Genomic DNA, 27,441 nt, shown 5'->3' on the forward strand with positions numbered 1-27,441 from the left:
AGAGGAGCAGGAACCCAGAGATTCCCTCCGCGGTGACAACAGTGGACTAATTGCCCCAAATTTCCGCACTGTTGAGAGGAGCAGGAACCCAGAGATTCCCTCCGCAGTGACAACAGTGGACTAATTGCCCTAAATTTCCCACTGTTGAGAGGAGCAGGAACCCTGAAATTCCCTCCGCAGTGACAACAGTAGACTAATTGTCCTAAATTTCCCACTCTTGAGAGGAGCAGGAACCCAGAGATTCCCTCCGCAGTGACATCAGTGGACTAATTTGCCCTAAATTTCCCACTGTTGAGAGGAGCAGGAACCCAGAGATTTCCTCCACAGTGACAACAGTGGACTAATTGCCCTAAATTTCCATCAGTTGAGAGGAGCAGGAACCCAGAGATTCCCTCGGCAGTGACAACAGTGGACTAATTTCCTTAGATTTCCCACTGTTGAGAGGAGCAGGAACCCAGAGATTCCCTCCGCAGTGACAACAGTGGACTAATTGCCCTAAATTTCCCACTGTTGAGAGGAGCAGGAACCCAGAGACTCACTCCGCAGTGACAACAGTGGACTAATTGCCCTAAATTTCCCAGTGTTGAGAGGAGCAGGAACCCAGAGATTCCCTCCGCAGTGGCAACAGTGGACTAATTGCCCAAATTTCCACACTGTTGAGAGGAGCAAGAAGCCAGAGATTCCGTCTGCAGTGACGACAGTGGACTAATTGCCCTAGATTTCCCCCTGTTGAGAGGAGCAGGAACCCAGAGATTTCCTCCGAAGTGACAACAGTGGACAAATTGCCCTAAATTTCCCACTGTTGAGAGGAGCAGTAACCCTGGGACTCCCTCCGCAGTGACAACAGTGCAGTAATTGCCCGAAATTTCCCACTCTTGAGAGGAGCAGGAACCCAGAGATTCCCTCTGCAGTCACAACAGTGGATTAATTGCCCTAAATTTCTCACTGTTAAGAGGAGCAGGAACCCAGAGATTCCCTCCGCAGTGACAACAGTGGACTAATTGCCCTAAATTTCACACTGTTGAGAGGAGCAGGAACCCAGAGATTCCCTCCGCAGTGACAAGACTGGACTAATTGCTCTATATCTCCCAATGTTGAGAGGAGCAGGAACCCAGAGATTTCCTCTGCAGTGACAAATGTGGACTAATTGCCCTAAATTTCCCACTGTTGAGAGGAGCAGGAACCCAGAGATTCCCTCCGCAGTGACAACAGTGGACTAATTTGCCCTAGATTTCCCACTGTTGAGAGGAGCAGGAACCCAGTGATTCCCTCCGCAGTCGCAAGAGCGCAGTAGCATAGCGGTATGGCATGCAGCTGGTAAGGCATATACAGTAAGGCGTGTAGCTGTGAGACGTGTGGCAGTAAGGCATGCCGCTGTGAGGCATGTAGCTGTAAGACCTTTCTTAACGCAGTAAGTCTCCATGTCCTCATTGTAAGTCGGCATGTCCTTATCGTAAGTCCCCACGTCCTCATTGTAAGTCTAAATGTCCTTACTGTAATCCTCTACGTCCTTACTATGCCAGTCTGGCACTAACATCTCCCTAACTAATTTGCCCTAGATTTCCCACTGTTGAGAAGAGCAGGAACCCAGAGATTCCCCCGCAGTGACAACAGTGGACTAATTGCCCTAAATTTCCCACTGTTGAGAGGAGCAGGAACCCAGAGATTTCCTCTACAGTGACAACAGTGGACTAATTGCCCTAAATTTCCCACTGTTGAGAGGAGCAGGAACCCAGAGATTTCCTCCGCAGTGACAACAGTGGACTAATTGCCCTAAATTTCCATCAGTTGAGAGGAGCAGGAACCCAGAGATTCCCTCCGCAGTGACAACAGTGGACTAATTGCCCTAAATTTCCCACTGTTGAGAGGAGCAGGAACCCAGAGATTCCCTCCGCAGTGACAACAGTGGACTAATTGCCCTAAATTTCCCACTGTTGAGAGGAGCAGGAACCCAGAGACTCCCTCCGCAGTGACAACAGTGGACTAATTGCCCTAAATTTCCCACTGTTGAGAGGAGCAGGAACCCAGAGATTCCCTCCGCAGTGACAACAGTGGACTAATTGCCCCAAATTTCCACACTGTTGAGAGGAGCAGGAACCCAGAGATTCCCTCCGCAGTGACAACAGTGGACTAATTGCCCTAGATTTCCCACTGTTGAGAGGAGCAGAAACCCAGAGATTCCCTCCGCAGTGACAACAGTGGACTAATTGCCCCAAATTTCCACACTGTTGAGAGGAGCAGGAACCCAGAGATTCCTTCCGCAGTGACAATAGTGCACTAATTGCCCTAAATTTCCCCCTGTTGAGAGGAGCAGGAACCCAGAGATTCCCTCCGCAGTGACAACACTGGACTAATTGCTCTATATCTCCCACTGTTGAAAGGAGCAGGAACCCAGAGATTCCTTCCGCAGTGACAACAGTGCACTAATTGCCCTAAATTTCCCCCTGTTGAGAGGAGCAGGAACCCAGAGGTTTCCTCCGAAGTGACAACAGTGGACTAATTGCCCGAAATTTCCCACTGTTGAGAGGAGCAGTAACCCTGGGATTCCCTCCGCAGTGACAACAGTGGACTAATTGCCCTAAATTTCCCACCGTTGAGAGGAGCAGGAACCCAGAGATTCCCTCCGCAGTGACAACAGTGGACTAATTGCCCTAAATTTTTCACTGTTGAGAGGAGCAGGAACCCAGAGACTCCCTCCGCAGTGACAACAGTGGACTAATTGCCCTAAATTTCCCACTGTTGAGAGGAGCAGGAACCCAGAGATTCCCTCCGCGGTGACAACAGTGGACTAATTGCCCCAAATTTCCGCACTGTTGAGAGGAGCAGGAACCCAGAGATTCCCTCCGCAGTGACAACAGTGGACTAATTGCCCTAAATTTCCCACTGTTGAGAGGAGCAGGAACCCTGAAATTCCCTCCGCAGTGACAACAGTAGACTAATTGTCCTAAATTTCCCACTCTTGAGAGGAGCAGGAACCCAGAGATTCCCTCCGCAGTGACATCAGTGGACTAATTTGCCCTAAATTTCCCACTGTTGAGAGGAGCAGGAACCCAGAGATTTCCTCCACAGTGACAACAGTGGACTAATTGCCCTAAATTTCCATCAGTTGAGAGGAGCAGGAACCCAGAGATTCCCTCCGCAGTGACAACAGTGGACTAATTGCCCTAAATTTTTCACTGTTGAGAGGAGCAGGAACCCAGAGACTCCATCCGCAGTGACAACAGTGGACTAATTGCCCTAAATTTCCCACTGTTGAGAGGAGCAGGAACCCATAGATTCCCTCCGCAGTGACAACAGTGGACTAATTGCCCCAAATTTCCGCACTGTTGAGAGGAGCAGGAACCCAGAGATTCCCTCCGCAGTGACAACAGTGGACTAATTGCCCTAGACTTCCCCCTGTTGAGAGGAGCAGGAACCCTGAAATTCCCTCCGCAGTGACAACAGTAGACTAATTGTCCTAAATTTCCCACTCTTGAGAGGAGCAGGAACCCAGAGATTCCCTCTGCAGTCACAACAGTGGATTAATTGCCCTAAATTTCTCACTGTTGAGAGGAGCAGGAACCCAGAGATTCCCTCCACAGTGACAACAGTGAACTAATTGTCCTAGATTCCCCACTGTTGAGAGGAGCAGGAACCCAGAGATTCCCTCCGCAGTGAAAACAGTGGACTAATTTGCCCTAGATTTCCCACTGTTGAGAGGAGCAGGAACCCAGAGATTCCCTCCGCAGTGACAACAGTGGACTAATTGCCCTAAATTTCCCACTGTTGAGAGGAGCAGGAACCCAGAGATTCCCTCCGCAGTGACAACACTGGACTAATTTGCCCTAGATTTCACGCTGTTGTGAGGAGCAGGAACTCAGAGATTCCCTCCGCAGTCGCAAGAGCGCATTAGCATAGCGGTATGGCATGCAGCTGGTAAGGCATATACAGTAAGGCGTGTAGCTGTGAGACGTGTGGCAGTAAGGCATGCCGCTGTGAGGCATGTAGCTGTAAGACATTTCTTAACGCAGTAAGTCTCCATGTCCTCATTGTGAGTCGGCATGTCCTTATCGTAAGTCCCCACGTCCTCATTGTAAGTCTCAATGTCCTTACTGTAATCCTCTATGTCCTTACTATGTCAGTCTGCCACTAACATCTCCCTAACTAATTTGCCCTAGATTTCCCACTGTTGAGAGGAGCAGGAACCCAGAGATTCCCTCCGCAGTGACAACAGTGGAATAATTGCCCTAAATTTCCCACTGTTGAGACGAGCAGGAACCCAGAGATTTCCTCCACAGTGACAACAGTGGACTAATTGCCCTAAATTTCCCACCGTTGAGAGGAGCAGGAACCCAGAGATTCTCTCCACAGTGACAACAGTGGACTAATTGCCCTAAATTTCCAACAGTTGAGAGGAGCAGGAACCCAGAGATTCCCTCCGCAGTGACAACAGTGGACTAATTGCCCTAAATTTTTCACTGTTGAGAGGAGCAGGAACCCAGAGACTCCCTCCGCAGTGACAACAGTGGACTAATTGCCCTAAATTTCCCACTGTTGAGAGGAGCAGGAACCCAGAGATTCCCTCCGCGGTGACAACAGTGGACTAATTGCCCCAAATTTCCGCACTGTTGAGAGGAGCAGGAACCCAGAGATTCCCTCCGCAGTGACAACAGTGGACTAATTGCCCTAAATTTCCCACTGTTGAGAGGAGCAGGAACCCTGAAATTCCCTCCGCAGTGACAACAGTAGACTAATTGTCCTAAATTTCCCACTCTTGAGAGGAGCAGGAACCCAGAGATTCCCTCCGCAGTGACATCAGTGGACTAATTTGCCCTAAATTTCCCACTGTTGAGAGGAGCAGGAACCCAGAGATTTCCTCCACAGTGACAACAGTGGACTAATTGCCCTAAATTTCCATCAGTTGAGAGGAGCAGGAACCCAGAGATTCCCTCGGCAGTGACAACAGTGGACTAATTTCCTTAGATTTCCCACTGTTGAGAGGAGCAGGAACCCAGAGATTCCCTCCGCAGTGACAACAGTGGACTAATTGCCCTAAATTTCCCACTGTTGAGAGGAGCAGGAACCCAGAGACTCACTCCGCAGTGACAACAGTGGACTAATTGCCCTAAATTTCCCAGTGTTGAGAGGAGCAGGAACCCAGAGATTCCCTCCGCAGTGGCAACAGTGGACTAATTGCCCCAAATTTCCACACTGTTGAGAGGAGCAGGAACTCAGAGATTCCCTCCGCAGTCGCAAGAGCGCAGTAGCATAGCGGTATGGCATGCAGCTGGTAAGGCATATACAGTAAGGCGTGTAGCTGTGAAACGTGTGGCAGTAAGACATGCCGCTGTGAGGCATGTAGCTGTAAGACCTTTCTTAACGCAGTAAGTCTCCATGTCCTCATTGTGAGTCGGCATGTCCTTATCGTAAGTCCCCACGTCCTCATTGTAAGTCTCAATGTCCTTACTGTAATCCTCTATGTCCTTACTATGTCAGTCTGTCACTAACATCTCCCTAACTAATTTGCCCTAGATTTCCCACTGTTGAGAGGAGCAGGAACCCAGAGATTCCCTCCGCAGTGACAACAGTGGACTAATTGCCCTAAATTTCCCACTGTTGAGAGGAGCAGGAACCCAGACTCCCTCCGAAGTGACAACCGTGGACTAATTGCCCTAAATTTCCCACTGTTGAGAGGAGCAGGAACCCAGAGATTTCCTCCACAGTGACAACAGTGGACTAATTGCCCTAGATTTCCCACTGTTGAGAGGAGCAGGAACCCAGAGATTCTCTCCGCAGTGAGAAAAGTGGACTTATTGCCCTAAATTTCCAAGAGTTGAGAGGAGCAGGAACCCAGAGATTCCCTCCGCAGTGATAACAGTGGACTAATTGCCCTAAATTTCCCACTGTTGAGAGGATCAGGAACCTAGAGATTCCCTCCGCAGTGACAACAAAGGACTAATTGCCCCAAATTTCCACACTGTTGAGAGGAGCAGGAACCCAGAGATTCCCTCCGCAGTGACAACAGTGGACTAATTGCCCTAGATTTCCCACTGTTGAGAGGAGCAGGAACCCAGAGATTCCCTCCGCAGTGACAACAGTGGACTAATTGCCCCAAATTTCCCGCTGTTGAGAGGAGCAGGAACCTAGAGATTCCCTCCGCAGTGACAACAGTGGACTAATTGCCCCAAATTTCCACACTGTTGAGAGGAGCAGGAACCCAGAGATTCCCTCCGCAGTGACAACAGTGGACTAATTTGCCCTAGATTTACCACTGTTGAGAGGAGCTGGAACCCAGAGATTCCCTCCGCAGTGACAACAGTGCACTAATTGCCCTAAATTTCCCACTGTTGAGAGGAGCAGGAACCCAGAGATTCCATCCGCAGTGGCAACAATGGACTAATTGCCCTACATTTCCCACTGTTGAGAGGAGCAGGAACCCTGAGATTCCCTTCGCAGTGACAACAGTGGACTAATTGCCCCAAATTTCCCGCTGTTGAGAGGAGCAGGAACCTAGAGATTCCCTCCCCAGTGACAACAGTGGACTAATTGCCCTAGATTTCCCACTTTTGAGAGGAGCAGGAACCCAGAGATTCCCTCCGCAGTGACAACAGTGGACTAATTTGCCCTAGATTTACCACTGTTGAGAGGAGCAGGAACCCAGAGATTTCTTCCGCAGTGACAACAGTGCACTAATTTGCCCTAGATTTACCACTGTTGAGAGGAGCAGGAACCCAGAGATTCCCTCCGCAGTGACAACAGTGCACTAATTGCCCTAAATTTCCCACCGTTGAAAGGAGCAGGAACCCAGAGATTCCTCCGCAGTGACAACAGTGCACTAATTGCCCTAAATTTCCCACTGTTGAGAGGAGCAGGAACCCAGAGATTCCCTCCGCAGTGACAACAGTGGACTAATTGCCCTAAATTTCCCACTGTTGAGAGGAGCAGGAACCCAGAGATTCCCTCCACAGTGACAACAGTGGACTAATTTGCCCTAGAATTTACCACTGTTGAGAGGAGCAGGAACCCAGAGATTCCTCCGCAGTGACAACCGTGGACTAATTTGCCCTAGATTTACCACTGTTGAGAGGAGCAGGAACCCAGAGATTCCCTCCGCAGTGACAACAGTGCACTAATTGCCCTAAATTTCCCACCGTTGAAAGGAGAAGGAACCCAGAGATTCCCTCCGCAGTGACAACAGTGCACTAATTGCCCTAAATTTCCCACTGTTGAGAGGAGCAGGAACCCAGAGATTCCCTCCGCAGTGACAACAGTGGACTAATTACCCTAAATTTCCCACTGTTGAGAGGAGCAGGAATCCAGAGATTCCCTCCGCAGTGACAACAGTGCACTAATTGCCCTAAATTTCCCACCAGTTGAAGGAGCAGGAACCCAGAGATTCCCTCCGCAGTGACAACAGTGCACTAATTGCCCTAAATTTCCCACTGTTGAGAGGAGCAGGAACCAGAGATTCCCTCCGCAGTGACAACAGTGGCACTAATTGCCCTAAATTTCCCACTGTTGAGAGGAGCAGGAACCCTGAGATTCCCTCCGCAGTGACAACAGTGGACTAATTGCCCTAATTTCCCACTGTTGAGAGGAGCAGGAACCCAGAGATTCCCTCCGCAGTGACAACAGTGGACTAATTTGCCCTAGATTTCCCACTGTTGAGAGGAGCAGGAACCCAGAGATTCCCTCCGCAGTGACAACAGTGGACTAATTGCCCTAGATTTCCCACTGTTGAGAGGAGCAGGAACCCAGAGATTCCCTCCGCAGTGACAACAGTGCACTAATTGCCCTAAATTTCCCACAGTTAGAGGAGCAGGAACCCAGAGATTCCCTCCGCAGTGACAACAGTGCACTAATTGCCCCTAAATTTCCCACTGTTGAGAGAGCAGGAACCCAGAGATTCCCTCCGCAGTGACAACAGTGGACTAATTGCCCTAATTTCCCACTGTTGAGAGGAGCAGGAACCCAGAGGTTCCCTCCACAGTGACAACAGTGGACTAATTGCCCTAGATTTCCCACTGTTGAGAGGAGCAGGAACCCAGAGATTCCCTCCGCAGTGACAACAGTGGACTAATTTGCCCTAGATTGACCACTGTTGAGAGGAGCAGGAACCCAGAGATTCCCTATGCAGTGACAACAGTGGCACAATTTGCCCTAAATTTCCCACTGTTGAGAGGAGCAGGAACCCAGAGATTCCCTCCGCAGTGACAACAGTGGACTAATTGCCCTAAATTTCCCACTGTTGAGAGGAGCAGGAACCCAGAGATTCCCTCCGCAGTGACAACAGTGGACTAATTGCCCCGAATTTCCCGCTGTTGAGAGGAGCAGGAACTAGAGATTCCCTCCGCAGTGACAACAGTGGACTAATTGCCCTAGATTTCCCGCTGTTGAGAGGAGCAGGAACCCAGAGATTCCCTCCGCAGAGACAACAGTGGACTAATTTGCCCTAGATTTACCACTGTTGAGAGGAGCAGGAACCCAGAGATTCCCTCCGCAGTGACAACAGTGCACTAATTGCCCTAGATTTACCACTGTTGAGAGGAGCAGGAACCCAGAGGTTCCCTCCGCAGTGACAACAGTGCACTAATTGCCCTAAATTTCCCACTGTTGAGAGAAGCAGGAACCCAGAGATTCCCTCCGCAGTGACAACAGTGCACTAATTGCCCTAAATTTCCCACTGTTGAGAGGAGCAGGAACCCAGAGATTCCCTCCGCAGTGACAACAGTGGACTAATTGCCCTAGATTTCCCACTGTTGAGAGGAGCAGGAACCCAGAGATTCCCTCCGCAGTGACAACAGTGGACCAATTTGCCCTAGATTTACCACTGTGGAGAGAAGCAGGAACCCAGGATTCCCTCCACAGTGACAACAGTGGACTAATTTGCCCTAGATTTCCCACTGTTGAGAGGAGCAGGAACCCAAAGATTCCCTCCGCAGTGACAACAGTGGACTAATTTGCGCTAGATTTCCCACTGTTGAGAGGAGCAGGAACCCAGAGATCCCTTCCGCAGTGACAACAGTGGACTAATTTGCCCTAGGTTTCCCACTGTTGAGAGGAGCAGGAACCCAGAGATTCGTTCCGCAGTGACAACAGTGGACTAATTTACCCTAGACTTCCCACTGTTGAGAGGAGCAGGAACCCAGAGATTCCCTCCGCATTGACAACAGTGGACTAATTTGCCCTAGATTTCCCACTGTTGAGAGGAGCAGGAACTCAGAGGTTCCCTCCGCAGTGACAACAGACGACACATACTTTGGGCCACCGGCTTTATTTTATTTCACGAAAGTCCGCAACAAGTGATGTGATGCGTTACTGCAGCTACAATGGTATTACAATTCTATATTTTGGTTCTACAAACTGTGCGTCTACTGTGTCTACAACATGTGCGATGGCAGAAGCATTCGACTTCCCACAATCCGTGGTTGGTCCAAACACGGAGTGACGCACGACTTCCTGGGATCAATTCCGGAAGTTCTCTTTCTACCAATGAGAGCCCTCCGAAAACTGCTATTGCTCGTGGCCACGATCCACTGTAGAACACTTGACTTAGCGCACTCGTCGAAGTGTTCCTGCAAGCCACTTAACTGCAACCCTAAACCTTTTGCTCGTGCAAGCGGGCCCAGGCGTACTGGCTCGCGCCATGTGACGCACGGCGGAGCGGAACCTCTTCGGGTGCGTTTTCTTATTCAACCCGAGTAGCCAGGAGTTGGGTAACGATGTCAGAGCCTTTATCATCACGTGACTCCAAAATAGTCTTCTGTGGCAGGCTGCTACAGCCCCCTCCCCGCTAGGGACAGTTGAGAGCTGTCCGACCAGGGGACGTGCTTTCCGGTGCTAGTCCGCTGGGAACATGGTTTGGGGGGGGGGGAGTAACAATGGATGGTGAGCCCACGTTATGAAGCTCCGTGTCGATATAGCGTTCAATGAAGGGGTTTTCGATGAAAGCTGGTTTAAGACGATCAGCGCTTACTGTGTCTCTTTATCGTTGATCACCACGCGGAAGTTCTTGTCGGACAGCTGCAGCACCGGGTGCGGACCGGAGTAAGGTGGACAGAGGGCCTTTTTGACGCTGTCTGTTCGCAGGAATACATGAGTTGCCGTGCTGAGATCCGGCTTGCGGGAAGACGTGGCGCGGGTGGGGACCGGTCGAAGTCTCTCGAAGGAACGGTGCAGACGGTTCAGTAGCTACGAAGGGCGAGGAGTGTGGGCAAGAGGAACTCAGCTGGGGAACGAGGAGCACAGCCATAGACTAGATCGGCTGCACTGCGCCCCAAGTCAGGTTTGAGGGCTGCGCGGATACCGAGGAGGACAACAGGAAGACGATCTGTCCAATGGTTCCGGTTCTGGGGGGCAGTTAGGGCGGCCTTGAGATGACGATGCAGTCGCTTAATGAGGCCATTAGACGCAGGATGGTACGACGTCCTTCTTAACCGAGAAGCTCCAAGGATGGCTGCAACCGCGTGGATAAGGCGGCTCTCGAACTGCGGGCCCCGGTCTGTGGAGATCTGCGACGGCACGCCGAAGTGAACGACCCACAGCGCAAGGGACGTGGCAGCAGTGGCGTATCTAGAGCTACCTGCGCCCATGGCAACATGGTTAACATGATGTCCTTGGGGATGCGTTTTCGTGTGGTCCGCACTAGGTTTCACACTACAACCTCTGTAATGGCGTTTGCTTTAGATCATTTATGAATGTGCCAGGTTGAGTGCCTGACCTGGCACATTCACACCCGACCACATAATGGCGCCCCTGTTCACCTGGCGCCCATGGCACCTGTCAACACCTGCCGCACCCTAGACACGCCACTGCGTGGCAGCGACCGTATCTGGGGTAGAATCCATCCCGGGGGCAGCCTCAGGCCAGTGGGGTGGTACCTATCAACAGCCGTTAGGTTAGCAGTAGCGGGACGAGGGAGGAAGAGGTCCGACAATGTCCAGATGGACGACATCGAAATGAGCATCGGATGTGTTGCACTTGCCGATCGGGGTTATAGTGTGACGATGAATTTTTGAACGCTCGCAGCTATGCAGTTCTTCGCCCATTTGCGGGCATCGGTGTTCAGTGAAGGCCAAACATAACGGTCCGCAACCAGCTTCTGTGTAGCCCAGATACCAGGATGGGCCAGGTTATGCAGGGCAGAGAAAACGTTGCGTCGACACACCAACGGGACGAAGCGTCTGGGGTGCACGGTAGACATGTCGCAACAGATCGTGAGGGATCGTGATCGTGAGAGAGGTCTTTAGACAGGAACGGGGAGATCCTCCAAGCGGAGTCAGGATGGCGGGCGCTCACGAAAGCGCTTGAGGTCGTCGTCACAGGCTTGAGCAGGGACGAGCATCACATGGGAAACTGACGGGATAAGGGCAGACAATTCCGTGACGCGAATTAAGGCGTCAGCAGGACCGCTTTCAGTTCCGTTGACGCGCTGAACGTCCGTGGAAAACCCGGCCAGGTAGGACAGCTGTCGTATTTCCCGGTGTGAATAGCAGACCTGCTGGCGGAACGGAAGGCGTAAGTGAGCTGCTTGTGATCCGTGAGGATAGTTAAGGCCCGACCTTTTTGAAAATGGCGAAAGAGCCGAACCGCAAGGTAGGCTACCAATAGTTCGCGGCCGAAAGTTCTATACTTTGTGTCGGCGGGCTTGAGGGCTGTGGAGAAAAATGCAATGGGATGCCACGTCCGGTCGAACTGCTGTTGCAGGACTGCTCCGACGGCCGCGTTTGAGGCGTCGACCGTAAGAATGGTAGGAGCTCCGTGTTTCAGATGGTAGAGGAGCATTTGAGCTGCGAGGTCCACTTTGATCTTGTCAGACGAGGACCGCCTCGGCATTCTATCGCGAACTCTGTGAACCTGGTGTATCCCGCCCAAGTAAAGCTTCCAGAGGTCGAAGCGTGGAGGCGCAGCGAGGGATAAAACGTTGGTAGCAGTTGATTAGTCCGAGGAAACGCCGGAGCTGCTGGAGAGATTGAGGCTGTGGGCAATTAGTGACAGCCTCAACTTTGCTGGCGGGGGGGGGGGGAATGCCGAAGCTGTTGAGTTGTGGCCCAAGAATTCTGTTGAATCCACGCCGAATTCGCATTTTTGCATATTGACAACGATGCCATGTTGAGCCAGTCGTGTGAAAAGGAGACGGAGGTGTTGAACGTGCTCTTCGGGACTAGAGCGGGCCACGAGCAAGTTGTCAGTGTAGGCGAACACGAAAGGAAGACCTCGCATGACACAATCAATAAACCGCTGGAATGTGAGCCGAGTTCCGGAGTCCAAAAGGCATTCGCTGTAACTCAAACAATCCAAACAGCGTCGTTATAGCTGTGTTCTTGACGTCTTCTCGAGCGAAGGGGGGTTGGGTGATATGCTCCCATGAGGTCTATCTTGCGGAGAGGGTGGCGCCGTGTAAGTTAACAGTGAAATCTTGCAGCCGAGGCAGCGGGTAATGATCAGGGACAGTTACCAGGTTAAGTGCGCAGTAGTCACCGCAAGGATGTCAGTCTCCGTTTTATTTGGGGGGGGGTACCATATGCAGAGCTGAGGACCTTATGCTAGAAGAAGTTTGACTTACAAACATATGCTATACGTGCAGCAAAAGAGCTCCTGCTAATTTCCCCCCTTATACACTTAACTGGCTTTCCACTGGGCTTTCAGAGGTGTCTTATGACACCCTGACGGGAGGCATCACGTGCCACGTGACCTTCTGACGCCATCCATTCGAACGTTGCCTGCCTGCGTACTGCTGATGAGGCACAAGAAGGCCGAAACAGCTGTTCTGTGCTTTTGCTTGGTCGGAGGAAGATGCACGAAGACGTTCGGAACGCGTGGGTTTCCGCTTTTCTCGTTTGACCCATGAATGGCTTCCCGAGGGACCGCGAGACCTCGGCTGGAAAATCGCATGGGAGATTTTGCCTTCACGCGACCGACTTCAGGTTTGGGGTATACCAGGACCCACCATGTGTAACCACCCTGAGACAACTCGCCATATTTTTGGACCATGCCGTGTGGCGCGATTGTTCTGGCTGCACCTTAGTCGTAGCCTAGGCGTTCCTGCGGTTTCTCTTTTTGATGGCGACTACAATCGAGTGAACACAACACGTGATCGCATTCGTCGACTAGCGGCTACTGTGGGCCAACATCATCTATGGCGGGCTAGATGTTACGCGATATTTCGTGGCCGAACCTTTGTACCGTTGCAAACTCTCGTCTTTAGAACTCACGAAGACATGGTTGCCAACCTTACTATGTTATATTGTGGCCTAGGTGAACGGGAGTTTAGCTCTGCGTGGCTTGACTGTGGTGTCATTCATTTGGGCTATTTGTGCATTCGATGTGAAGAATGTGTATTCGATGCGCGTTGGCTTTGAGTGACTGCCAACGTAAATGCATATACCTCAAGCGTGAATGCAACAGAGTGTGGCACGAAACGTGTCATTTGACCATTATAAGAAAACGGCTTAAAACAACTGCCTTCTAGGCATTTAGTTTGTCACCAAATACAAATAGTTTCACCAATTTGCCATTGAAATACATTTTCGAAATTGAACTCGTGAAATTGCTTAGTCAATGTAACGTTAATCTTCTTTTTTTCTTGCTGGAGGATTTGGCCTAGTCAATCACAGAAAACGCTTCGTGGAACGATCGTTATACCCGTAAAAGTTGCGCAGAAATTGAGGTTCACTTGCGGGTATGCGAATGACGCGCAAAGTCGGGCGTCAGATCAGCGGCGAGAGGGGCGGCCAGTCCCCGCCCAAATGACACAGAGACAGAAGCTGCGGAAAGAAAGATATCCCGATTAGGCGCGGGAAAAGTTTTCATAAAGTGCGCGTTCATAAATTTTTCCTCGCCTCACCTCAAAAAGTTTTTAAAAGATCTTCCTCACCTCGCCTCACCTCAAAAACGTTTTGAAAATTTTCCTCACCTCACCTCAAAAATTGTTTTGAGATTTTCCTCACCTCACCTCACCTCCAAATTTTTTTTGCAAAATTTCCTCACCTCACCTCACCTCAAATATCGTGAGGTGAGGGTGAGGAAACCCTCATCCTCGCACGCCCTCGTGAGGGTGCCCACCTCTGGCCACCACAGACACCTCAGACTTTGGTCATCCGCGGGGCCGCTCGCGGTGCTACAATGATAGTATTCCCACGACTTACTGTGTATGACAATCGCATATGGGCAGGGCCGGAGAGAGAAACTACGGGCCCCGAGGCTGGATCATGCTCGGAACCCTTTCTCACATCTCGCTGAAACAGTCCAAGTAATCTTGTCTGTATGATTACGATAGGGCTTTGGTCCCGCGGGGCTCTGAAGTGTCTCGGGCCCCGAGGCGCCATCCCTGCCTGCCCCACCCGCATTTTGCTAGCAACGACACTCAGTCTTTCCCGCCAGTCACAAAGTTGCATCCGCGGGTAACCACGGGTGTTCTTCAACCCGCGCTTACCTCCAATCAAAACATCGACAGGCACCAACAAGCACGTGAAAGTGTTTATTTCTTGGCACCCCGTCCATAAAACAGTAACAATTGTGAATTGTATGTTTCTTTTTTGCTTCGTTCATTATTGATCGTCCGACCAAGCATCCATGTCACTCGATGCAGCTCCCCACGGCGTTCCCTAGCCACCGGAAGAGCTGTCTTCTCCCCTTCCTATTTAGCATCGACCTTTGGAAGCAACAAATTCTTCCTCCTAGGAATCCCCCCAAGCACTCTAGTGTAGGAAAGTGCGTCCAGAACAACTAGTACGTGACACGTCGAAGAGCAGTACTAACTGTTTCATCACAGCAGGAGGCTGCGAAAGGGGCGCAATGTAATTCGACCCAAGGATAACGCGTGCAATGCGCGCTAGGCCGCTTTCTATGCGTTTTATCTCACTATGCTGATCCGGATAGCTGGGTTTCTCAATATATTTGCTTCCATCACTGATGCTTAAATACGGAAAGAGCGCTTGAAAAGCCGCGTGATAAGTGTCCTTTTTCTTTGCGTCGTAGTCTACTCTGCGTACCTTTTCTGGCGAATAATAGAAGCTGGCATATATGTCACTAAAATGTCTTCCATAGCGCGATAACATCAACACCTCCTCGTAGATCCACCAATGGTGCCGAGGCGGAGGCGTATCTGCGCCAATTTTGAGGTTGTGCAGGCACGAATGGGGAAGCAGCATTCTGATGGCCTCAGTCTCACCGTATTCGAGCGCTAGTTCCAGTGGCGTATGACCAGCTTTATCTTTAATATCCGTTCATGACCTGAGAAGTAGCAGCCTTACTAGATCGATTTTCAGTTGGCTGCATATACTCAAGAACAGGGGTGTCCTCTCCACATCGTCATAGACGTCCACTGGCAGATGAAGAAAAGGAAGCTCGACTGCCTCGAAGGCAGACGTCCCCCTCTCGCACGCTATTGTACTTTCTGCAAAAAGTGCGTCTGAAAGTACGTGATGCAGTGCTGTTTTGCCGAAGACATCAAAAACTCTAGGGTCGCAATAAGAGAGGAGAAGCTGCAGGGTGCCAGACGAGTTTGCATGGAATAGGAGGGTTCCGCCGGAGTTATCTCTGATAGTATCCAGGTCTACGAGACCTGTTCTGTCACCATGTTCACCGCGATTCCTGCAAAAGTTCCAGAGGAGCACACCCATCAGGGAGCAAAGGTTACGCTGCAGCGCTTTAAACAGTGCAGACTTACGAAGGACCGTTTCTCCCGTAAGATTTTTCACTGCAGTGGGAATTTCTGCAGCCCATACGACGTTGTCATCTGAGCACCGACAGCAGAATACATCCAGTCTGTCCCACGCTTGGAGCTTATCCGCGTACATCAAGGATGTCATACCAAAAATGTCTTTGGCTCTCACCGCACAATTCACTGGTAGGGCCTTCAGTACATCTGGCTCTACGTGTAACGCAGCCAAGTGCAGTGGTGTTCGCCTAAATTCGTCAAAGTGGTGCATGTCCTGTTCTGTGAAGTGGGTGGGGTTTGAGGATATACTTGCACCGGTAAGGGAAGCATGGGAGGGTGAGGAGGATGCTGGGAAACTGTTGAGAAAAAACATAACTCCTCGAAGCTCGGTCGCAAATATACATCTCTAAAACTGTGTTCTTAGGGCAAGACTCTTAGCTCGCTTTACCTTGTTGAACAGAAACTGTGCTGCGAAAAATTCGGCGAAGGTCGTGTGAGTGAAAACAGGAACACCGTTTCGAACTCCATCTAACAGACCGTCCCCGAGGAGGCTCTCAGCCGCTTCTTTCATGAGCTCCCCATCTGGCTCCATGTCCTCTTGCTCATCCGGTGTTACAATCTTATCTTGCCACTTAGTTCTAAAAATGACACCTGCCGATAGGAGGCTCAACTTCCGCTGGGATTCTTTCTTTGCCTGCTTTAGTCTATGTACTAAATCTCGCGTACTGGCTCCAGGGTCCAAGTTCATTTTCTCCTTGGCCTGTATATCTTGCTTGTAGTCCACGAACTCCTTGTAAATATCGAATTTGGTTCTGTTTTCTTCAGAACTCTGCATGACTCCTGTCGGCTCCCGACCGAGGAGGTGATCTGTCTCTAATTCACCGACTATCCGAATTAGAAGTGGATTGTCCAAAGGGTTCATACTCTTCCCCATCATCGCCCCATATTTATTGAGCGTCTGCGTAGCGATTGTGTCTAATCCTTCGTCGCCGATGTTATTTGCGCCGTTTTCCTTCCAGATTTTTTTTTAAAACTCCGGAAGCTCATTGGGTGAAAATGGAAGCAGCTCTAACGACACTGTCCGAACGGAGTCTTCAATCGAGGTCCTAAACAGATTGCGGCCCAGAAGAAATATTTGTGCGATTCGCATAGAACGTAGGTGCTGTACAAGCTGGAGTATGTACTGGCGATCGTCTTCGTCGATCTCGTCGAAACCATCGAAAATGACGACTACCTCAAAGGGTCTTCCATGGTGCAGACTGTGCTGAAAAAAAGCGAACTCCAGTCCTTCAGCTCTTACGCCGGACAGGAGGGCCAACTGCTAGACATCTTCTACATTGCTTTTTGATTCAACGCATAGGATGTTCTGAGCAAGGTCGATATAGAACACCCAGCTGTTCTTTTTCTCTTTCTCTATGGCTCTCAGAATGTGGCAGGCCAATGCACTCTTTCCGATTCCGGGTTCACCATAAATGACGACTACCTTCTCTTGTGACTCCAACAGGTAATCCTCACGGTAGCTCTCTGCTCCCACCCACGGAAGGTGACTTAAAGAGCCATTTGAACAGATCGACACGAAATAATTTCGAAGCCTATCATATTTTAACAGGTGAACAGTTTTCCCACGAAAATGCATTCTGTTTGTGAGGATTTCGTAAGCGTCCCTGTTTTCAAGAACCACGAATTTTTCAAAGCCATTCAAATCCTACATGTCGTACACTTTTACACCCCTTGCAACAAAAGTGGAAACCGTAGCTCGAGAACATTGATAAAAGGCGAAGGCCTCGTCTTCAGAATCTAAACTAATCCTGGCGACGTCGACTTCAACCTTCCTCTTCAGTCTTCGGTCCATATAGCAAGCACCAACATACCGTTCCAGTTTAGGAACCGACGACCCAATTTCGATCAGCTTCGATTCGCATAGTTTCAGGAATGTTGCTGTGCTCAGAAAATCTGCAAAGGTACCTAAATCTATAAGGGCTTCCAAGGGTACTCTATGATCTCGGCCTTGAAACTGTATGCAGATTCCTTTTCGTACTTGGTCAATGCACACTCGTGAGATCTTGCTGAAACTGGCTTCGAGGACATCGGCAACGTGATGTTTTTCTCAAAGAAGGCGTCCCGTTGTGCTTCTGTCACGTAGAAGTCTCTGTCTACGTCAGAGACAATTAGGAGGACTCTTGTGCCCGTCACGTCACAAACCTGGCTGAGAAGACTGAGTGCCTTGGAAGTTTTTCTTCTATCGTCGCAAGTTAGAATCACAAAGCTGCATTCGTTTTCTATCAACACGTCTTGGTAGCTTGAAGTCCCACTGAGAGGCTTCAAAGAATAAATATGGCTGTCCCGTAGACTTGACGGCGTCGTTTGCGAGTATCTCGAGCAGCGACAGTTCTGGACTCGCAAGAATGAGAAGTGGGACATCCTTGAAGTCCTGGTGTCTCTTTGGTTTATCGAAGTTTACTCCGAGCTCCTCTACCTTATCCGCTTTTTGGAGTTTCGTATTTTGGATGTTATAATGTTTTCTGCGTCTTTAGTCGACCCGGGACAGGCGTTCTGGATGTATTTGTTCATAGCTGGTAGGACAAGTTCTTTGTAGAAATCGAGGAGCTCCGGTGTCTGACCTTCCAGGATGGCGTGTCCTTCTCCGGGACTGCCATGCTGAGCAAGGATGTGCGGCACCCGTACGATGAGCTCCTGCTCAGTGGCGTAATCGAACGCGAGCCTAATTATTTCGTCTAAGTTTCCTTTTCTGTCAATGCGTTCAAGGACATTTTCGTAGCGCTGTTTCCTGTCGAGGTCAGGGGAACAGTAGGGCTTTCCCGTGTTCCTGTACACCAGATGAAGTGCAAAGTGACAAAGCTCGTGCGCTAGTGTTCCCAGCGCTTCGGAGCTTTCTTCGGGAGTAGCCTCGGTTGACGCGCGACGAAAATTTCTTCTTTGTCATAGTCTGTTATTCCAAGAACGCTCGTTCCACTACATTCCACCATGGGCTGGACGTCGCCCCTGTCGATGTCGAAGCGGATCCTTACATTATGCGCTGTCGCGGTTACTTGCAGAATAGGTCGGATCAACTCAATGTTGTCGAGTGCGACACACATGAGGTCCACACTTGTTTCGAAGTCGACATCCTTCGCTTGACAATCTGTTCTGTTTTTCAGGCATTCTACGTAAGAGCCCTCGTATTTCGTAACGAAGAACCGTTGTCGTTGAAGCTCTGATCGCTGAAGCGGATTCAAATCATCTAAGCATCGCTTCTCTCGTTTACTTCTGAACATGCACGCGTGCGAAAGAAGCAAAACATAAATGTAGAAAGCGTTATTCTCCCCTGCTCTGTGCATGGCCGATTCGTTGCTATCGGGATGCAGCCATTTCTTCAGGTGTGGTGCCGCCGTCTCAAGGCAGCGTCGCACTTGAAGGTCGTTTCTTTCATCTATTGCCTGGTGCATTTTTCTTCGTGTGAGCTCCCATCGTGGTGACTTCTCTTCCTGCATACTAGTTTGAATCGACGCATCCATGCTTGCGACAAAGTGCCTCCTGCAACGAAGTGAGAGTCAAATGAAGCAGGCACGGTTGCGCGGGAGATCCCAAAATGCAACCATGCCCATGATTCCGCGACACACCATCTGAAAAACTGCATAGGCTGACAGAGGAAGACGACGCAAGGAACACAACTTTACAGAGCGATGCGTAACCCACGTGACGAGCGAAAAAATTTGGGCTGAGAGAGGAGGACATATATATGAAGGCGAAGAGACTCCCTTCTCGCGGTGCGCCGTGATAGCGACACTGCGTAGTAACGGGCACGAGAAGTTGAACAAAAGTGAAAGAACACACTCACAGATTCAATGATGATGAGGTGGGCGTTTCAAAGAAGAAAAAAACATATCTAACCGCGAAACTGAGCACCAGCTACAAAGCTTCTCCAGGGTATATATAGACCGGTAGCGAAACTCCCATAGGTCCACGCGCCTTCAGATGACGCCGTGATAAAGACAGTCAGCGCCATCCATCGTCTGCGCGGGCTACCACTTTTGTAAATAAGTGACGTCAGATATTGACGTCAGCAGCATGAATAATAAGCAGTGCATAATTAGACATGGCGCGTTCGCATTTGCGTTGTATTCCCTTCCCCTTTTCCTGACCGAACCATACTAATCACCCAGAGCAGCACTACCAGACAAGAACAGACAAAAATAAATCATATCAGGTTTATTGACAGATATCAGTTTGAAAGACAGAGTTATCACATGTGAAAACTTCGTCAAAACCTGCAGGTTTTGACGAAGGGTGCGTGTTAACCACAAATAAACAGAAAGTTTCACTTAATGTGTATTCCTAAACTAGACTTAAACGCACACGTAGTGATTAGTTGCTTTTGTTTCTTCAGTGAGTGGCCATAATGGGTCCGTTGTAGAAAACATGGTATAGTTGCTTAAAACACTCACGCAATCATGGCCGGTCTTGCCATGACGAAATCTTTTTTTCCCCTTTTTTCTCGGGGGCAGCAACACGGGATGAATAGTACTCATCTGTTCACACGGGTTAATCTTGGTCAACAGCTTCGAGATGTGAACGTGCTTCCTGTTTATTCCAAAAAGTGCACGAACTCTTACACACACACAGCACTTACGTAGTGAAAAATATGCACATGCGGTTCTAACAAAACCAGGTGGATGCATTGCTTCAATGGAGGACAGCGAGTACGCATGTAAAGCCGACTTAAAGAGAGGGTAAACAACGGGAAATATGAGACGGGCTACAATAGAGAGTGAGTGGCAACGTACCAGCATTGTTTGAGATATTAATGACAGTGTATCTTGTAAGAGGTGTCGCCAACGTTTTATTTGGCAACAAGAAGAACAAGGACAAACGAGACGAACAAGACTCACTCCCTGGTTGAAACCAGACTTGAACGTAATCAGTAATTGTTGAGGTAATTCGATTACAATTTTGAGTATTCAATTACAGAGCAATCAATTACCTTTGAAGTAGAGTCTGACTCAAAATAACGATCTGTGACAAATTTCCTGTGTCTTTGTTGGGCTATTCTACTGTAGTAAGCGGAGAAAATATTCCACCTCTCACGTGCGAGTCCTTCGCGCTATTTCAGCTGTCCCAATCACTTGGGAGTTTTTTTTTGTTTCTTTTTGCCTTCGAAGCACACAGGGGCGGTTATTTTTGCATGAATTGAAAGTAACGGCACGAGTAACGCGTTAATTTTATAATCGACACTCAATTACAATTTGAATCGAGTAATTTGTAACGGTAATCAATTACTTTTGCTACAAGAGTATCGGCAACGGTAATCAATTATTAATTACTTTTTGGAGTAACGTGAACAAGTCTGGATGAAACATCCCAAATCGTACCTTTAGTGTATTTGGGAGAAGAGAGCGAAACCTCGCCAAAACCAATCCCAAAAATACCTTTTGGCTACGCCACTAAGCGCAGGCAGACTCCTCAGAAAGCCCCCTACTATTGCAATTTCAGGGTAGTAATGCAATGGCAACGTATGCAAGCGCATGCGCAAGAAAGCCGAGCAAAGTTTGTTTTGAATGGCAGGTCCATTCTTCGAGGCGTTCGACTCCAAAAAGAAAATATTTTCGCGCATACACTGGCGGAATGTTTCGTTCGATCGCAGGAACGTGATGTGCATTTTGAAAACACTATTTTCACGAATCTTTAGTGATCTTTAGTGATGCTTACCTTTAAAATTGGACGTTTGTGTTGGCTTACTGGGCGAGATCTCCAGAGACAGCACTGATTCGTGCCTTCAAACATTCAGATGACGATGTGTCGACAAAAATACAGCGATGATGTTGCTCGATGAAGATGGTACGCGAAGAAGCTCGAGCCTAAATACGGGTACATGCAGAGAAAAGAAAACTTGAAGATGTATTCCTAATGCTTGAATAAAAACTTGAGTGCAAAAAACCAAGGAAGAAAACACAAAGAGCACTTTTAAGTGTCTTACAGCAAGCAAATAATCTGCAAAGGACTTGGAGAACACAAGAAGACAACCCAGCTCCAGCAATGCCCCTGGCAATGAAACTCCGCAATCAGCACCATCAAATAGAATTGTTCTTCTGGTTTAGTCGAGCAAGATTGGCGATTTCACCTTGTGGATGTTTACAACCACATGTATCAGCCGCTGATATTCGCCTTGCACTGAGTGCTTGAGGTCGGCTTTATTTGAAAAAACGTTGGGTGCGTTAAGTAGCGGCCGCAGAGCGTAGTGAGCGCGATCCTTTTTACTGAACTGTGTCACTCCTTTTCCGCAGCGCGCCGCTCTTGACAAATTCTCACGCTCCAGATTGCAGGTCGGAGAGTCTAAAAGCTGGTTTAAGTCAGGGAGCCTCCATGGGTTGCTGCGGCTTCTCCGCATGGAGGCTCCTTAGTTTAAGTCTGGTGAGTCCGACGGAGAGGGGCGTAACGACGCGCAGCGCACCACCGCGCATCGCAAGCCGTCGCAGGTGAGTTCATAGTAGCTTGGCGGCAACGCGCGCGATACTTCAGCCACCGTCGGGGGAATATAGCAATGCTCTACATGTGGCGGTGGCCAGCGAGCTGTGCACGGCGTGGGCTCCGGTGGACTCGAATTTCCCAACATGGCGTCGCTTTTGATCGAAGCTGCTAACGAACATGCGTGCATATATAATCCACGACGGATGAACTATAATGAAAAAAAATATATAGAGAGAGAGAACAGCTGGGCAGACCCCCTGTGACTTTCTTCTTCACTCTACCTCTTTCCTGTTTGTTTTTCTCTTTTTTCTTGCTCTACTTTTCCATCCGCAAACGTGTTTTGGAGTAGCCAGTCCTGACTGGGTTGAGACTAACATCTCCATATTTTTCTTTCATTTCCAATTCCAATTCTTCTTCAATTCCGTGTTCATGTTTAGGGGTACCAACCGTGTTACAGTATAGTACAAACATACGCTGGGAACACGGATTGTCTTCAGTCGCATTCCAGTACGCGGGTACAGTTCCCTCTCTGCTTTCCCACTATGAAATGTGAAAATCTCCGGAAGATATCTCTGGTTGCGCTGTGCCGAATCCCGTCCGACTATGATCCCGGTAGGATGAGGAAGCGTGGCGTGGCGTGGTGAAGAGGCTGGCTGTCGGCGCGGGCGGCGATGGGCGAAGACTACGTCGGGCTGTGATCGGCCTTAAAGGGACGGTCTCGTACCCCCTGCCTCTTTCAGAAAGTGTACCATTCGTTTGCCCTTTGTTGAAAATGGAATACTGCTAATTTACCCGACAAAACACGCCACAGTTATTAAATAACCGAATTAAATTGATAAAGATTGCAGAGCATGCCGCGATCTGTGTTGGCAACAATAAGAGTGGCCGCGTCGCCCTGCGGGTAAGTCCGTGATAGGATACAGAAATCGTCTGCTTTTGCGCGCGCTAGTGCATCGGCGTGAGCAGACGACTGCCAGAAGTTACTGGGCACCGCGGCAACTCCCGTACATTTTATTTCAGTTCTCAGGTGAAAAACGCACATTCTAAGAAGTGGCAAGCATGGTGGTTTAGAACAACTACGTTAATCCGCAGAGACAAGTTAAAAGTCGCAGGCAACCCCATCCACAATCACAAATCTGAAGTCGCTGGCCATCGGCGCGCGCGGTCGCATTACAGCTCCGACCAAAAATATATTACGCGCGTTTTCATTACACTCCCCGTTGTACACTGATCATGCTTCGAAATGAAGTGTCGCTGACGATGTACATGGAGAAGGAGTGCGTGTTTATTTAAAAACCTAATTAAATACTCGCGGAAAGAAAACACGTGACCTAGCTTCCACGTATCCGATTATGCGCCACATTATCGGAGACCCCACAGACAATGCTCGGACTACATTCTCCGCTCGCGGAGGTATATGCCTGAGTGTCCAAATTTCGAGAGCAAAGGGGTTACTCAACCCAAGGTGCTTCTGCAAGTTACAATTACCATGACAACGACGACGCACCCGCAGGCCGACGTCATACGTGACGTGTGCATGAGAGAAGCGCAGCTTTCGTCGTCTGCTCTTACAGCACGTTTCGAGGTCTCTCCAAGGTCTCACCAAGGTCTCGAAAACGACTTGGTTATTCCGAATGAAGCTTTGACGGTTGTATGTGTACAGTACTCGTGAAACTACAGCTTTTTCCGGCGTTATTAATCCTCTTGTCGTACATTTTAATCCTTATGCCATGACATTTAATCCTTTTGCCATCGGAATTAATCCTCCTTTCATTATTTTTAATCCTCATTTCACATAATTTAATCCGTTTCTCATGCAATTTAATCCAAGTGACTATGTGTGGGCTACATGACTCTTTTTTGTGTATTTTGGGACAATTCCCATGTGTACGCATATTGCACATGCTTTTCACTAATATTGTGGGTTTCTGCACCATAATGGGATACTGCGGGACTGTCATCTGGATGACCGTGTTGTGGGACAATAGCCATGTCTACGAGTTTACCCATCGTTTTCACTAAAACCTTGGGTTTCTGCATCGTAATGCGATACTGTGGGACTCTGTATATGGATTATCCTATTGTGGGACTATTCCCATGTGTAAGGATATTACCCGTGCTTTTCATTAGATATGCGGGTTTTTGCACTGTAATGGGATAATGTGAGACCGTCGATCTTCATTACGTGACGCGCCTCGGCGAATGAGCAAGGCGGTGGCACGGGGAAAGCGAATGCGATACTCTTCCCCCGGGTACAGTGACTCTAGTTGACCTTCTTACCTCCCATCGCCCCCATGGCGACCCAGATTTTTTGGCCGTTACGTCCATCGTGTCATTAAATCCATCGTGTCATTAAATCCATCATGCTGTTACGTCCAACGCGTCGTTACATCCATATCGTGCTATTACATCCAACGAGCTGTTACATCCATCGTGCCATCACGTCCATCGATAGATGTAACGACACAATGGACGTAACAGCTCGTTGGATGTAATGGCCCCGTACCCCTTGTCACTGGGGTTGTCGACTGACATCATTTTTCTGAGTGGGTGTAAGGTGAAAGAAAAAGAAGGGAGAACATGGAAAAAAGGAGCCTTTCAAATATGTTACTGAAGTTTTCGGGTAACAATAAGAAGTCTGTTCTACGACGAAAATTTTGAGAAGTCTTTTGCACAAACGCCTTGTAAATGAATTCAGATATTTGATAATGCTTACTTACCAGAAATCAGGCATGGGCAGTATTTAAATACATTGTATTTAAAATATAAATACATGTATTTAAAATACGTATGTAAATACAGGCAAAAATGTATTTATATTTATATTTAAATAAAGTTTTAGGCGTATTTATATTTAAAATACACTGAAATACACATATCTCATCCTCCCGTATTTGCGGGCTTCTCTCGAGTTCTACATTGTTCACCTCCAGTAATGAAGGGTATCTTCGTTAGTTGGCCCGCTGTACGTATTTGGGACGCCCTCAGGAGTGAGGACGCCATGGCGAGTGAGGGCATGGCCCAGTACGTAATGTCCGTGGGGGAGGCTATAGGTCACTCATCCCGTTTGTTCCGGGATTTCTGTCGTTCTAGAAAACAACACAATGTGCGAATGAGGGCATCACCACCCCCGTTACTATGGTAGCTAGAATACCGTTACTTCAGTCTTGGAAGCCAAGAGAGAAATCAGAACACAAATTTGGAAAAAAATGTGATTTGTGACCCTCTTGCATCACTTGACAAAGCCTGGTGTCTAAAGGGAACCCTTAAAATGCACCTTTAGCGGCCAACGAGCCGTTGCATCCAATGCGCCGTTACGTCCACCGATGGATGTAACGGCGCGTTGGATGTAACGTCTTGTTGGACGTAGCGTCCCCAGACCGGTTACAGCCGGGTTCTAGGTTAGTTTCCAGGGTAGGTTAGTTTAGGCTTGTTTTTGACAGTTCACCGTCCACAGTCCATCGCATCTTCCTCATCACATTATGATTGGATATTCTGAAATCCTAAGCTGTTTGGAGAAGGATCGAAGACCGCTTGGTCGAAAGCCGTTCGATCGAAAGCCGGTTGATCGACGCCGTTTATTGGAAAGACGTTTTTTTGAAGGGAGTTCCGGTCTGGGGACGCTATGTCCAGCGAGACGATACATCCATCGGTGGACGTAACGGCGCATTGGATGCAATGGCGTATTGGCTATAACGGCACGGTATGGATGTACCGACACGTTGGATGTAACCGCACGGTGGACTTGGTGATCTTTTGGATGTAAATGCTCGATGGATAAGCGGCTTCAGGATATGTCGGTCGTGAACTAATATGGCATTGATGTAGTTTTGGAATCAGCCACTCCATAACACATATTTCACGGCGTATCCTCGGAATGTTTTTGTTTGTTTATTTTCATGATGTGATGTGATGTAATAAAGAAAAAAATGGGGATGTGGGTTTCGATGACGTCGAACTGGCTACCCCAGTACTCTTACACAAACACATGATGATATGATGAAAAATAGAGATGATGATTTTTGTTTTCGTGAGAGTCCGTCAAATTATGATGTTTTATTATTTGCTATGTTCACAAGTTACTGACAGAGTTGCTGTCGTGAGTGAATAAGTTAGGCCAGGTTCTAAATTACGAGGTTGGTCCAGAAGTTGAAATCCCCAAATCTCAAAACATTCACGAAATAATATAGTATTAGGTAAAAAAAGGTAAAAGCACGTTAGGTAAAAAAGCTGCTGGTCGTGTGTGCTTCTGCCTCTGCTTGCTGTACGTAGTTGGCCACGCTGAGGGCGGGCCGCTCGTCACGACCAACGCAACAGCCCGCGTCCTAGGCCGACTTCCAAGGAAACCGTACCGGCCGAACCGAACCGTCCAGAATAGCAAGTCGACGTCCCGTTTGGCTGACGTTTAGCCTGTTTTTTTTGTCTAATAAATATATCCCCCCTTCCCCATCGCTGTCGTTGGTTGTCGTTGGTTTTCCTTGCTTCGCGAACGTGAATTTGGGTTCTGGAAAAGACTGTTGCTCATTGCGTGGGCGGAAATAATTGTGCAGCGGCCGCTTGATCGATTTTTCTTATTGGTTCACGTGGAGCGTTCATGGAAAACAAAATAAAGAAAATAATAAAGATAAAAATAAAAATAAATCGATCAATAAAAGAAAGAAAGAGAAACAACAAATAAAGCTGCAGTTCTATGTACCGTTATCCTAAGAAACATTTATCTGTGTGTAATCCGCTTGCTGGCTGTTTCAACATTATGGACATTACAGGGCAGTCCTGTTGAACGTTACTGGAATGTTTGTGAAGTCGGCCTTGCACTAACGTAAATACGAGAGATTCTCGTTAGCCTTATGTTAACGAGTATTCTCGTTAGCCTTAGCCTTGACTGAGTAAACACAAACCCGAAACGGCAAAATCGAGGAAATTGACGTTTCATGTCAAGCTAATAAACTCATCTCACTTCTCTATATAAGCGCACCGAAAAAAGAAGAGGTTTATTGGTCTCGGTGGTCTCTTACACAGGCCGCGACAATGCTGGCTCGTCTACCCAACGTTCCCCCTCCCCCCGACAATGCTGACTGACGATAATCCCTTTACGAGCAGCTAAGTAAGCTTTTGTTCTGGTCTCCAAGGCCATGCCCTAAGTCCGCTGTCCATGAAAGAAAAGAGGAGAGAGGGAACACTACAGTGCGCGTGCGCGCCGCATGGTCGGCGGATGGATACGGTCAAAATGTTCCGCGCGTTTTTTTCTGTGCTACGGCTTGAGGGCGACACACAATGACGCGGTTTACGGGGCCTTTGAGATGGTATTTATCCGTGCTCACGTTTCATGCTTTTTT

The sequence above is a fragment of the Ornithodoros turicata genome, chromosome 6, assembly GCF_037126465.1.
Source record: "Ornithodoros turicata isolate Travis chromosome 6, ASM3712646v1, whole genome shotgun sequence".
NCBI lineage: Eukaryota > Metazoa > Arthropoda > Arachnida > Ixodida > Argasidae > Ornithodoros > Ornithodoros turicata.